Source organism: Neoarius graeffei, chromosome 12, assembly GCF_027579695.1.
Source record: "Neoarius graeffei isolate fNeoGra1 chromosome 12, fNeoGra1.pri, whole genome shotgun sequence".
Taxonomy (NCBI): Eukaryota; Metazoa; Chordata; class Actinopteri; order Siluriformes; family Ariidae; genus Neoarius; species Neoarius graeffei.
The window spans coordinates 18914984-18927174 of NC_083580.1; positions in this window are offsets into that span (position 1 = coordinate 18914984).

Genomic DNA, 12191 nt, shown 5'->3' on the forward strand with positions numbered 1-12191 from the left:
AAGTTATGCCACAGATTCTCAATTGGATTGAGGTCTGGGCTTTTATTAGGCCATTCCAAGACATTTAAATGTTTCCCTTTAAACCACTTCAGTGTAGCTTTAGCAGTATGTTTAGGGTCATTGTCCTGCTGGAACATGAACCTTCGTCCCAGTCTCAAACCTCTGGCTGACTCGAACAGATTTTCCTCCAAAATTGCCCTGTATTTAGTGCCATCCATCTTTCCTGTCCCTACAGATGAAAAATATCCCCACAGCATGATAAAGCTGCCACCACCATGCTTCACTTTAGGAATGGTGTTCTCAGGGTGTTGGGTTTGCGTCACACATGACATTTCCTATGATGGCCAAAAAGATCAATTTTAGTTTCGTTTGACCAGAGACTCTTCTTCCATGTATGTGGGGAGTCTGCCACATGCTGTTGGGCAAACTCCAAATGTGTTTTCTTATTTTTTTCTTTATGCAATGGCTTTTTCTGGTCACTTTTCCAATAAAGCCCCGCTCTATGGAGTGCGGGCCCGGCGCAATGGGTGGGCCTTTGGGCCACTTAGTCACATGGGCCCGCCCTGTCATAGGCTAGTGCCAACAGCTTAACACAATATTTAAAATAAATAAATAAATAAATAAATAACAGGCTACTACAATTAAACGCTTTTCTTCTTTTTTTTTTTTAAAAAGGGCATAATATTAAAGAAAAAGTCCTTAATTTAAAATGTGTATACATGACACACTGTTTTCTTAACATTTCGGCCTGCGCCCATCTCGTCAGCCCTGCGCTGTCATGCACTTGGCTTTTGATTTGCAAACTAAGAACTGGAGGTAAGAAACCGGTTTTGACGTTTCAGTTAACCTACAAAACACATCTGTATTAAAGATTAATGTTGTCATGCTTCACAAAACTAGATTTGAGACATAAAACTTTTAATGCGCATGGTTTCACTTAGAAGGAATTCAGTGACTGCAGTTAGGCTTTGTGCAGGGAGGATGAGTGTGATGTAATCTTCTGTTGCGCACTCTTAATTGTAAATATCAATCTTAATTTGCTGTCAACATTGATCACAATCATCCGTTTGCGCATTCAGTGTTGGGTATTCGGAACGAGTTTACAACATGACTCATGCGCAAATGGAATACTGCCAATATTCCGTATGAAACGGAATATTCCCTGCAAATGCGCTCAGTGACGGACAATATATAGCAGCGGAACAGGGTGTCTGAAGAGCTCAAAATGCACCATTTTAGAGTGTTTTTTTTTTCAAAAATTTCTTCCAGGGGAGCATGCCCACGGACCCCCCTAGTAAAATTGGGTTCGCCGATGCGTGCCCACCCCCAGCCAGTGCAATGCCCGGCTACTAGACCGCTTCTGCCGCCGGGTCTGATGGAGTGTATGGTTTAAAGTGGTTCTATGCACAGTGTCAGTAACAGCTCAGAACAGTCTTCAAACATGGCCTCTCAGAACTACAAACCCCAAGCACCCTCTGTCTCCTGATTTTAACTTTTTATTTTAATTTTCCAGAGCAAGAGCAGAACATTCCCTGACATAGGACCTCTTTTTTTTTTTTTTCAAAGTTAGAATATAGAGGAGAGAGGTTAAAATCAGAGCCACCCCTTACAGAGGGAGGGGCATTTACAGTAAGTCATTGTCCATTTTAACAGGAATATGATGATGACAGTTCTGGGATGTTCCGTGATAGTAACAATTTTGTTACTACAGAACATATCTGTGGCAGCGGGGGCATGGTCAAGCGTCGGTCTGTGAATGGAGGGCGGACTCAGGGAAGGTAAGTGGTAGTATCACTGCACCTGATATGAATTAACCTGTGTTTGTGTGTCTCCTCCAGTGACTGCGCCCCATAAAAGGAGAGAGATAGCAGAGAAAGGGAACTCTCTCCCGACCTGAATGCATATATGTGTGTGTGTGTGTGTGTGTGTGTGTGTGTGTATGAGAGAATAAGCTGAAAAGCTATATGTATATACAAAATAAAAAGTTCGTGAGAACTCAGTTGTGGCCTGCCGTGCTTCTGTGCTCCACCCACCTGCTCTGATTCTACAGTGGTGCCGAAACCCAGGACGGAGCGCAGAAGGAGACAGCCCCATGGAGTCCTCTGCCTTCAAGGACCTGGTCCATGCCCTTGCCATGGCCTAACAGAGCCAGCACCAGGCGCTGATCGCCCTCCGGAAGGAGCAGGAACAATGGTTTGAAGCCCTGGTGCAGCAGGAAGATCGCCAGGCATTCTGGCACCTGCTCGCGTCGGCAGGGTCCATGACCACCACCGCCGCGGACCCTCCCCGCCTCACCCTAACGAAGATGGGTCCGCATGATGACCCCGAAGCCTTCCTCGCTCTCTTTGAGCAGGCAGCAGAGATGTGGGGTTGGCTGGTGGAACAGCGCGCGGTGCGCCTCCTCCCCCTGCTAACGGGCAAGGCACAGCTGGCCGTGTTGCAGCTCCCCACTGACAGCCTGCTGGTCTACGCTGACCTCCGTAGGGCTGTCCTCCAACATGTTGGTCGCACTCCAGAACAGCAACGGCAGCGCTTCCGCGCACTGCGCCTGGAGGAGGTCGGCCAGCCATTTGTGTTTGGCCAGCAACTCCGGGACGCCTGCCGGCGGTGGCTGAGGGCCGACAACCGTGATGCTGATGGAATCGTCGACCTGGTGGCGCTGGAACAATTCATCACCCGACTTCCGGAAGGAACAGCGGAGTGGGTCCAGTGCCATCGCCAGGCATTGCTGGATCAGGCGATCGAGCTGGCGGAGGACCATATGGCGGCCGTCCTGACGGCAGGACAGCATGTCTCCTCTACTCTCCTCTCTTCTCTCTCTCCCTCTGCTCCCCATCCTCACCCCATTCCCCCACCGCAGAGGTAGGGGCTGGCTCCACCCCAGCCAGCCTGCCGCACCCGCGGTGCCTTCCCGTTTCCTACTTCCTTGTCTGTGTCTTCTCCCCCTCAGGTGAGTGGTGTCCGGAACACCGGTGCAGAGGGAGAGCCTGGGCCGGTATGCTGGCTCTGCAGGGAACCGGGGCACCTCCAGCATCAGTGCTTGGCGATGGACGTGGGCGCGGTGGTCTGGATCCCCGACGTGCCAAGGACTGCCCTCGATCGGGCTGGAGTGTATCGCATACCAGTGAGTATCCAAGGGGATATGTATCAGGCTTTGGTGGACTCTGGCTGTAATCAGACCTCAATCCACCAAAGCCTGGTGCAAGACGAGGCAGTGGGGAGAGCACAATTGGTGAAGGTGTTGTGTGTGCATGGGGATGTTCACAACTACCCTTTAGTGTCGGTCCACATTTTATTTTGAGGGGAAAAATTTAGAGTAAAGGTGGTGGTTAATCCTCGCCTTACCCACTCGATAATTCTGGGGACTGATTGTCCGGGATTTGGGGAATTAATGATGCATCTAGTAAAGAGTGGGGCCTGCCATAGTTTAGCGAGGGGAGGTCCCGTAGTGGCATTGGTGGGAGCGGCTGTCACAGAGCCGTCTATGTCATCACTGCATCAGAGTGAGGAGCAGCCTGCTCCTCCTCCCTCTCTTGGGGATTCCCTTGCGGATTTCCCGTTAGAGCAGTCGCGAGACAAGACTCTGTGGCATGCGTTTGACCAAGTGAGAGTAATCAATGGTCAAACTCTCCAGCCGAATGCCACATTGTCCTTCCCCTATTTCTCCATTATTGAAAGATAGATTATACCAAGTGACGCAGGACACTCAGACTAAGGAACCAATAACCCATCTTTTAATCCCAAAGAGCCGCCGGGAATTCATATTCCAGGTGGCTCACTTTAATCCCATGGCTGGACACTTGGGACAGGATAAGACACTAGCCCGAATAATGGCCTGATTCTATTGGCCAGGGATTCGCAGCGATGTCCGTAGGTGGTGTACGGCATGTTGCGAATGCCAGTTAGTAAATCCCGCGGCCATTCCAAAAACGCCTTTGCGCCCTCTGCCATTAATCGCGACCCTGTTCGAAAGAATTGGGATGGATCTTGTCAGGCCATTAGATCGGTGAGCACAAGGATATCGCTTTATTTTAGTTCTGGTGGAGTATGCAACGCGATATCCGGAAGCAGTGCCTCTTCGCAATATCTCAGCACGTAGTATTGCAGAAGTGCTCTTCCGCATCATCTCCCAAGTTGGAATCCCCAAAGAGATTCTGACTGATCTAGGCACTACGTTCATGTCACGCACACTGCACGAACTGTATGGGTTACTAGGAATTAAGCCTATCCGCACCAGCGTTTATCACCCACAAACGGATGGCTTAGTCGAATGGTTTAATTGCACCCTCAAAAATATAATTAGAAAATTTGTAAGCGAAGACGCACGTAACTGGGATAAATGGCTAGAGCCCCTGTTATTCGCAGTGTGAGCCTCCACGGGGTTCTCCCCGTTCGAATTATGATACGGGCGTAAGCCACGCGGCATTTTGGATGTGCTACGTGAAAATTGGGAGGAGGGACCTTCAACTAGTAAAAATGAAATTCAATATGCTCTCGACCTGCGCGCCGAACTCCACACACTCACGCACCTAACCCAGGAGAATTTACGGCAGGCCCAAGAACATCAAGTCCGTCTGTATGACAGGGGCACGCGCCTTAGGGAGTTCACACCGGGAGATAAAGTACTCGTGTTGTTGCCCATGTTGAGCTCCAAATTGATCGCCAGGTGGCAAGGACCCTTTGAGGTCACACGGAGAGTCGGGGACGTAGACTATGAGGTGAGGCGAACAGACAGGGGTGGAGCGTTACAGATTTACCACCTCAATCTGCTAAAACGTTGGAATGAGGTCCCTGTGGCGCTGATGTTGGTGGTTCTGGAGAAGTCCCATAGTGGTTCTGGACCCAGCTCACGGAGGTCGCCCAGTTGCAGACAGAATTTTCTGATGTGTTCTCGCCCCTGCCCGGCCCCTGGGGCCGAAGGTTCAAAAAGGAAAATTGACATTGTCCACCGCTCCGGTCCCCTGTGGAGACCACCCCTCTCCGACCCAGCTCACGGAGGTCACCCAGTTGCAGACAGAATTTTCTGACGTGTTCTTGCCCCTGCCCGGCCACACCCATCTCATAGAACACCACATTGAGACGCCCCCGGGGTAGTAGTGCGCAGCTGCCCTTACCGACTGCCCGAACACAAAATAAAAGGTGGTTCGGGAAGAACTCGAGGCCATGCTCGCAATGGGCATCATCGAGGAGTCCCATAGTGACTGGAGCAGCCCGGTGGTCTTGGTTCCCAAGGCCGACGGGTCGGTCTGGTTCTGTGTGGACTATAGAAAAGTCAATGTGGTGTCTAAATTTGACGCATACCCAATGCCTCATATTGACGAGTTGCTCGATCGACTAGGCACAGCTTGTTTTTGTTAGACACTGGATTTGACAAAGGGATATTGGCAGATCCCCTTGACTCCTCTATCCCGAGAGAAAACGGCCTTTTCCACACCGTTTGGCTTACACCAGTTCGTCACACTTCCTTTTGGGCTGTTTGGGACACCCACTACGTTCCAGCGGCTTATGGACACTGTTACACTCCCCTGACTTTTCTTTCCCCTTTATTTTGCAGACAGATGCGTCGGACAGAGGGCTGGGGGCTGTTCTATTCAAATGGTGGAGGGGGAGGAGCGCCCTGTGCTGTACATCAGGTGCAAGCTCTCCATGTGGGGGGATGAAGTACAGCACCATCAAGAAGGAGTGCTTGGCCATCAAGCAGGTGGTCCTCACCCTCCATTATTACCTGCTGGGACACCCTTTCACCATGTGCTCGGATCACGCCCTGCTCCAATGGCTTCACCGCATGAAGAATGCCAGTGCCTGGATCACCTGTTGGTATTTGGCTCTACAGCTGTTTAAGTTCGAAGTGGTCCACAGGCCGGGGGCATAGATGGTGGTGGCGGACAACCTCTCTCGGCAGAGGGAGGAGTTGGCTGCAGACCAGCTGGCTCCCCAGCCTGAGTCGGGTGGTGGAGGTATGTGGCAGCAGGGGCATGGTAAAGTGCCAGTTTGTAAATGGAGAGTGAGGCCGGGGAATGTGAGTGGCAAAGTGGAAGCACCTGTGGTGAATTAATGTGCTGTCTGTGTGTGTGTTTGTGTGCAATAAGAAGGAGCAGATAAAAGAGCAGAGCAGCGGAGTGTGCAGATCTCTCTCTTCCCCTGACTGATGTCGCGTCCGTGCGGTGGCACACAGCTCATCACTGTGAAACTGCTGAAAAGTGTGTTATGTTTTGATTTTGTGGTTTTGAAATAAAACTGAGCATGATCTTGATCCCACCTGCCTGTGATTCAGCATCCACTGTGATCAGGGAAATGTTACAGCAGGTATTTGCAAATTTCTCAGGAGTTTTCAGGCTTAGATCCTCTCATCACATTCTCTCTTCAACCACTCATTTCTCTGTTGTTATTGAATCATTTGCTTCTCTTTGTTAACATTTTTCTTGATTTCTTCTATAAACCTTTTGGACATAATGCGTACAGTTGTACACAAAGTTTCATAGCATTTTTCCTTGTGTCTGAAGGGGATAATCAGCAGTTCGCTGATGCATGGCCAAAAGAACTGTCATCTTTGCCAGCTAATACTTCTTCCACTGCTCTCATAGAAATCTATCCAATCGTGTAGCTCATCTTCTGTGAGGTCAAGAAAGCAAATCCTGTTTTTTGACAATGAGGCAGCTATAAACATCATTAGCAAAGGACGCTCCTCAGTTCCGTTTATTAATAGATTTGTGGCATGCCTCACATGGTCCTGTGCGTTGGGTAATTTCATCGTTTCAACAGCCTATATTCCAGGTTTGGACAACAAATGGCTGATTTTTTTTTCCCCCACTTTGAATTTCAAAAATTTATCTAACTGTGCCCAGAGGCAGCGCCATCCAGCCTGATCTGCCCCCGTGCTTTCAAACTGCGCTATATTAAACAATAAATGTTACTGCATTTATTTAAATGTTATTGCTCAGGCTCTCTGTATAAATTTATTAGCTATGTTACCCCAACTAGCAATGTGTGATGCTTCAACTCACCTTACCATATTTCATCTTGGTTTAACGTGCTTCCTACTTAAAAGTTTAGCTAGCTACTCCTGCTGGCTCTTCAGTGAAGCACATGGAAGGCCAGGGAGGTCTGCCTGGTGTGGTGGTTTTGGGGGGGGTTTGCTGCTGCTCTCCCTGCTTTAGCTTTTCCATGTAGGCACATGGTAGGGCGGGGAGGTGTGCTTTCCTTGCCCCAAGGCTTTCCATGTATGCACGTGGAAGGGCAGGGAGGTCCCAGAACAGAGCTACCCACCAAATACAACTTGTTGCAAATATTGCAAATGTAAATAAAGTTTTTGACTAAAGTGGTCCTGACTGAAATTGAGCATAGCATAGTTCTGGCAGGCCATGAAGTCAAGTTCAGCCCTCAATCCCAACCCACATCAGCTGTCAGCTCAGCTGATTCCCTTCTACACATTCTATTGGCATATCTCTCATAGGGTGTCTTATTTAAGCTGCTTTAACCTGCTTACCTTTGCTGCTTCCTCTGCAAGCCATTTTGCAACCCACCTCCACCCTAGTTCCTCCCCTTTTATGCTGTCTGAATTTAATCAATGTCATTTCTGTATCATTGATGCCTGCTCACAACCCTGCAAACTTGCATGCTCTCTGCTGCTCACTATATGCAATCTGGGTTAGCTAAGTCCACATTAAAAATGTATGGCTCTGCATGGTCTTACTTCACTTCCTTTTGTTCCACCTTCTCCATAGCTATGCTGCCTGTCAATATTTCCATCACAGTATCTATTTGTACAACTAAAAGCATTGCATATATAATTATGAATTATTAAATGTGACATTTTGAAGTCATATACCATACACTTTTTGCAGCGTGGCAGGGTGCATTATCCTGCCGAAAGAGTCTAGTGCCATTAGGGAATAGAGTTGCCTTGAAAGGGTATACTTAGTCTGCAACCATGTTTAGGTAGGTGGAATGTGTCAAAATAACATCCGCATGAATGCCACGACCTACGATTTCCCAGAAGAACATTGCCCAGTGCATCACACTGCCTCTGCCGCATGCCTTCTTCCCATAGTGCATCCTGGTGCCATCTCTTACCCAGATAAGCGACACATAGATGCCTGGCTGGCCAGCTACATATAAAAGAAAATGGTATTCACCAGTCCAGGCCACCTTCTTCCATTGCTCCATGGTCCAGTTCTGATGCTCACATGCCTATTGTAGGCATTTTCTTTGGCAGACAGGAGTCAGCATAGGCACTCTGACTAGTCTGCAGCTACTCAGCCCATACAAAGCAAGCTGTGATGCACTGTGCGTTCTGAAACCTTTCTATCACAGCCAGCATTAATATTTTCAGCAATTTGTGCTACAGTAACTCTTCTGTGGTTCACTGATTGTCCTTCCTTGGACCACTTTCTGATAGATAATAATCACTGCATACCAGGAACACCCCCATAACCTACAATTTTGGAGATGTGTTGACCTAGTCATCTAGCCATTACAATCTGGCCCTTGTCAAAGATGCTAAAATTGTTACGCTTACACATTTTTCTGCTTCCAACACAAACTTCAAGAACTGACTGTTCACTTACTTCCTAACATATCCCACCCTTTAATAGGTGTCATTGTAATGATATAATCAGTGTTGTTCACTTCACATCTCAATGCTTTTATAGTTCACGGTTCAGAATCCCGCAAAGGCAACCATCCTCCATTAAAGGACTTGTCTCAGGAATTCAATTTCATCTGCATTTTTGGATCCATCCACCTTCAGCCTACTTGAAAACCCATGTATTCATCTCCTCCTAAATGACCTTATAAGAGAAAAATCACAAGGCAGTGATGTACGTCCCCCCTTCACTCTCCCACTTCTGCATAAATTAATCACATCATTAAGGGGTTGGTGCTTCGTTTCTTATACAGACCTTCTAATAGAAACAGTCTTTGTTGCTGCTGTCCTTGCTTTAGCCTTTCCGTGTAGACACATGGAAGGGCAGGGAGGTGTGCTCTCCTTGCCTCAAGGCTTTCCATATAGGCATGTAGAAGGGCAGGGAGGTCCCTTAAATCAATGCCATTTCTGTGTTTAATTGCCATTTTAATTAAATCTCACTACTTCTCCATATTTTTAAAAACATTCAAGACCAATAGCGATAAGGAAGGAACATCAATTTTGATTCTGCTTGTCCCCTGACCTCCATGGCTCACCATCTGAGAAGCTGACCCCGAGCCAGCCATCAAGAGCCCCTCTTTGTTCAGAGGAGGGGAAATCCACATCCTGAACTTGGTTGCTGCTCATCTTCACCTCCTCTGCCAATCTTGTGGGCTCTCACCTGAATGCTACACTGCTCATTCTCTCTGCATAGGAGCAGCAACAATGGCAGCATCTATAATTCCAGTTCAATGCTCAAGGCTAGGGTTAGGTCAGTGGTCATCAGCTTACGAATGTTACTTCCGGCCTGAGGCTCAAGCCATCCTAGATGCTCAAAAGCTATGAGTGCATCGTGATCTGCTGGCATACGGTTCTGTATCCCATGCATGGTCTTTGCTGCTGTTCTCCCTGCTTTAGCCTCTCTAGGCAGGCACATGGAAGGGCAGGGATATGTGCTCTCCCTGCCACAAGGCTTTCCCCATAGGCACGTGGAAGGGCAGGGAGGTCCCTTAATCAATGCCATTTCCATGTCCTTGATGCCTGCTCTGTTCTGTACCCCATGCGGGGTCTTTGCTGCTGCTTTCCCTGCCTTAGCCTTTCCATGTAGGCACATGGAAGGGCAAGGAGGTGTGCTCTCCCTGCCTCAAGGCTTTCCACATAGGCACATGGAAAGGCAGGAAGGTCCCATGTTCTGATCTTAATCAATGTCATCTCCGTCATTGATGCCTGCTCTGTTCTGTACCCCATGGGGCGGTTTTGCTGCTGCTCTCCCTGCTGTAGTCTTTCCATGTAGGCATGGGGAGGGCAGGAAGGTGTGTGCCCTGTTGTAAAATTGCAAAGAATTTAGTGATCACATCCAATATGGTATATAATATCATTAAAAGATTCAGAGAATCCAGAGAAATCTCTATACACAAGGGAAAAGGCCAAAAACCAATATTGGATGCCCATGATCTTTGGGCCCTCAGGTGACACTGCATTAAAAACACAATTCTGGAGTGAAAATCGCTGCATGGGCTCAGGAACACTTCACAAAGCCATCGTCTGTGAACACAGTTCATCACTGCATCTACAAATACAAGCTAAAACTGTATATGAACAATATCCAGAAACAGAGCTGCCTTCTCTGGGCCCCAGGTCTTTTATGATAGACTGAGACGAAGTGGAAAACTGTCCTGTGATTTGACGAAAAAATGTTTTAAATTCTTTTCGAGCATCATGGACACCGCATTCTCTGGGCTGAAGAGAAGCAGGACCATCCAGCAAGCTACCCATGCCATGCGCACTAATGCATCCCATACCATCACAGTGCGCTGATTAGCGATGGGAATTGACAAGATTTTATTAATACCAATACCATCTCTCATGCCTCCCTACAACCGCAATGCAGTTATGGGAATGAACAGAATACCATTATCAATGCTCCTTATTGATCCAATTATTTATCGATTCCTGATCATTACATTACAGGCTTTTAGCAGATGCTCTCATCCAGAGCGACATACAACAAGACCCTAACATACGCTGACAGCAGGGGGCAGCCTGGGGAGCAGTTGGGGGTTAGGTGCCTTGGTCAAGGGCACTTCAGCCATTCCTTCTGGTGCAGGGAATTGAACCAACAACCTGTTGGTCCCAAAGCTGCTTCTCTAACCTTTAGGCCATGGTTCCCCTACTCAATTGACCAATTTTGTGTGTGTGGGTGGGTGGGGAGTAGGCCTACACAGGTTTTCAGCATCAACACAGCTGTTTTATTAACACAATGTATAATGTCTGCCTATAATAACATTTGATCATGTTAAAATAAGAGTGAAAGGGTTTTAAATGGCTGGGAGCTGATGGGTGAGTTAAGCAGCTGGCTGTTGCCTCAGAGATGTATGAGCAACAGCCTAAAATCTTGACACACAGAGCAATTTGTCGTTTGAGAAATACATTTTTTGAACGACTACCCTGTAAATGAACACTTTCATGTCATGTGTGAAAAAGCAACAATTATTTTTTCACAGCAGGTTAGAGTTTTCTAATATTTCATCCATGAAAGGAATGCATTCAATCAATCAGTATGGTGGTCCTGATGGGCAAAACACAACAACTAACAGGTAATCACAATGGCAAATAACAAAACATAACCACAAAACCAAAAACACAACCACAAAGCAGAAAACACAACATTAACTTCTACCTGAAATAGTAGAAACGTTCTATCGACAAGGATCGTCAGTGATTGGATGAATGCACTGTCTGTCTTTTTAACTGGAAGGAAATGCACCACATGCACCTTTTGGTCCCAGGCCTCGCAAACAGTAAAGCAACCAGGATGCAGGAAGAAGGAATATTGACAAAGAAGTTAAGGAAGATGTGTTCTGTAGCCTTCTTCCCACAATTAGGGCAATATATCACAATATCAAAGAGTAGCCTATGACTTCTTTATTGATATTCCTTCTACCACGTCCTGGATTGGACAAACGCATTATTGTCCTGATTGGACAAACGCACTGTAAATCATTTTAAATGGAAGGCCGTTTAAAATAATTGACGGTGCATTTGTCCAATCAGTAATGATCTTTGTCAAGAACATGTTCCAACTGTTTCTGGTAAAATTTAACGTGGTTGTGTTTTTTTTTTTTTTTTTGGGGGGGGGGGGGGGGGGGGGGGGGGGGGTTTCACTTGTGATTTGCCTTTCAGGGCCACCACTCAGGGCACAGTCTCAGCAACTCCTGAAACAATCAGTGAAACTTTCCGTGTTCTCACCTACTTCTTAGGATGGAATGTACCCCAAAACTTATTTTCCACACTTTTTGGTAAAAGAATAAGTACCAGCTCATCATCACTTGTCGACTCCATCGTCACATTATTATTTTTTTGGAATGCTCACATAACCATGTCACATTTAATGTGAATATTAATGCTGTGTTAAATTCAACAATTTTTTTCACACTTTCACATCGTGTTGTATGTTGCTGGGATTAAATTGAAAATTAGCAGATATTTTTCAAACAATAAAATTTCTCAGTTTCAACATTTGACATGTTGTCTTTATACTATTTCCAATGAAATATAGAGATTCCAT